Source organism: Atta cephalotes (genome assembly GCF_000143395.1).
Source record: "Atta cephalotes unplaced genomic scaffold scaffold00004, whole genome shotgun sequence".
NCBI classification, from domain to species: Eukaryota; Metazoa; Arthropoda; class Insecta; order Hymenoptera; family Formicidae; genus Atta; species Atta cephalotes.
In genome coordinates, this window is record NW_012130068.1 from 5,600,391 (window position 1) to 5,604,034 (window position 3,644).

Below are 3,644 nucleotides of genomic sequence, written 5' to 3' on the forward strand. Positions count from 1 at the left end.
CGTAATAAAAAATATTCGAATTAAGAAATGAGAAACTATTGAATAAGAATACTAATTATATTTCACGAATATTATCAAGCGTCAAATTGTGAAATATAAATTGTCAAATACAAGACATTAAAATTTTAATAGAAATTTGTTAAACGTAAATCAAAAGAAAATAAGATTTGCTTTATTCATATTCAATCTGAATCTCCAGTCGAGAAAGTGAATGAGAATTTCAAAATGAATGACGTGAGATCCGAAAAGATATGTATAATTATAATGTATAAATTATAATTAGTATCGCTATTAATATGAATTTTTTATGTGACACCTTTATAAATTTTTTTCAGTGACACCTTTATAAATTTTCGTATCTACTAATAATATCTTATTATTACAATATTATTGATATACTATTAAAATTATTTTTATAATATAAAATATATATAATAGAGGATTTTGTATTTTTTTTAAATAACGTATGTAGTAAGTTAAATAATCTATATAAAATATTCTTTTGTTTCGTTTTGAAACATTTATCGGATCTCACGTCATTATATTTTGCTTTGACATAAATCCAAAATGAATCCTATATATATGGATAAGCTATTTTAAAAAATGAGAAAAAAGTCAGTGTAATATAAAATTGAATAAAATTAGTAATTTTTAACGTGTTTTTCATTAAATAAATTAAATAAAATGTTTTATGTAACAGAAATATTTATGCTTTTAAAATGTGCTTCTTTTATTCATGCTTGTCATAAATGTAATATATTCTCATATTATATTTTAAAATAAAAAGCTAAGTGTTCTTTTCATCAATTTATACAATATATATCCTGAAAAGATATAAAAATATTATTGTAAATATGTATATTTTGAAAAAATATGATAGAAAAATAAAATAAAAGACACACAATATTTATTACAAAGTAAATAAATATCAACATCAATTTCTATTGTTATATATGATTTTATGTATATATTTAATATAAATATCATAAAGAAATAAAAATTTTACATAAAGATTATAATCTTTTCTTTATTATTCTATTTGATTTCCTTGTCTTTTTCTTCCTATTTATCAATGATTTATTTAACTTTATCTTTAAATACGATTTTAAAAATAAATGAAATATTCAAGATGTTCGATTTAAGTGGACCATCCTGTATATATACATATATAAGACATGGAACATATTAGAAAAAACTTGAATTAAATATATATATGTATATATTTTATCTTTTTACATGTGTACATATAACATATATACTCATATTTAGAAAGTGCGTTCGGACTATATTATTTATGTATCTGATTGATAATTTTATAAGTCTATTATTTTAACATTAAAATAAAAAATGATTTAATACTCACAAATACAATATGCAGTGTGGAGAAGTACATATGTATTAGTATATATAAAATATATATAAAAACGTTAATTGAATTGCTCCATCCGCGTCATTGCTCGATCTCTGCTCCCGCTCCTCCTCTTCCTCTCAGATTTCTTTGTCGTACATATCTATAATTTATAAAAACATTTAATTACAACTTTGTGATATGATATATCACGATATGATATGGTATATCATATTTTATTTCTAATAGTCACGTATTATCATTTTGAGATAGAATAATGCAAAAAAAATGATCGTCACAAACCATATTTATATATCTTGCGTAAATTATCGGAAGAAATAAATATCAAAGGACGAAAGAGATGAGAGAAGAGAGAGAGAGAGAGAGAGAGAGAGAAATTTTAAGAAATCACGCTTATTATCCAATTTGATCTGTGAAAGATACACGTCCTCGATATGATCGTGCTAATTACATACACAATTGTTTGAAAGAATGCTCGCGTTTAGTATTTCTCAATAATTATTGCAATACGCAGAGCGCTATTACCTGCCGTCCGAGCGATTCAAATGTCGCCGTGCGAATCCTTGCGCGACGCGGCAACCTTGAGGTAATAACGCGAGCCGTGCACGGCACAAACAACCGTCAAGGTTGCATACCTTTACTAGTACGTTTCCCCCCAAAAACACGTAACGCATAGCGAAATACATACCGAAGATTCTATTCTCTATGACGATCGATAATTCATGATTCCAATAGCGTATCTCTCTAATAATTTCTTTGAAGGAGTACGTATGCGGAGTAGTTGACGCCATTATGCACGCGCGAATCGTTTACCGTGAAGTTAGTTGCTCTCGCGAGGAATGATCGTAACCGCCGCGGCGCCAGTTGTTTTCTCGTTTGAATGTCGGTGCGCGGACATAAAACATTGAAGTCGTATAACAGTCATTGTCGCTATAAAATATTTAAAATTTTTTAATGCATTTAGTTGAAATATTCTGTTCTTTCCATTTCATTAATTTCGGCAAATCATGTTATTATAAACTAAATAACTTATTCCGTAATTTAGTGATTGTAATGATATTGTTACATTGTATTTGCGCTTTTTTTTACCATGTACAAAACTTGAGCGATATTATTAGTCAAAAGTTAAAAGTTACAGAATAAAATCTTAAGTCTTATGTTTACTTGAAAAATAAAATTTATAATATTTAGTTAAAGAAATTTATATAAATTAATTTTTACCTTATCAAGTTTTTATAAAATTAATTTTATATATATATATAATTATATACATAATAATTTAATTTAAAAAATGTAATTTAATTTCTGCAACAAATGTAATGATCTTTTCAATTATTAAAGTCACACAATTTTACTCTTCTTGTAACGTAAAAATTTAAAAGAAAGAAATAATAATAATAACAAATAGTACGTGTTTAATTTTTCAATTCTAAGAAAGGATAAAGATAGATTTCAGATTCTTAGATTTGTAATGTATTTGCTAATTTTTAATTTAAGATTTTATAGAGCAATTATTTCCAATATTCAAATTTTTACTAAAACAATGGATTAAAATTTGCTATTAATGAATCAATATATCAGAATTAATTGAAATTTTTAATATATAAATAAAAGAGCAAGACAAATTTAATGAATGTTTTAATATGTACAACATATAGAAAAATAAAAGACAAAATCACTAAATTGAAAATTGAAAATTTATATAACTGAATTGTAAATATCAATAATAGTTGATAAATTTATAATTGCATAAATGCATTTTACAAGCAATTCATGAGCTCCGTTTTCATCATTTTTAACTTCAAAATTTTTCTCGATATTTTATTAAATTAAAATTAAAATTTTCGATACTAATCTCCAAAATATATATGTTATTAAAACATTTTACAACAATAAAACATCTCGCATATATATTTTCTTACTGCGTAGCATCAATAGTAACAGAATATTAAAGTTAATGGACAAATCGATAACTCTTGAATCGTGTTTCCGTATGATTACTTAAGCGTATAGCAAGCCTCATACCTGAGGGTGCTTAAAATGTGGCACTTGCCAAGCCTTTTTACCTACAATTGGCATTTATTACCGGTCATCATAAATAACAGCAGCACCTCATGGCGGCGTGAAAGAAAAAGAGAAAGCCTCTTATCGTTACGTTTATTACCGCAATTATCGTTATCTGCTCATTACTGCAGAAAGCGACCGAGGGGGTGGTTTATAAAACAGCGATCGTACATGCACGTAGTTCCATAAAGTACCGGTCGTCATGACGATA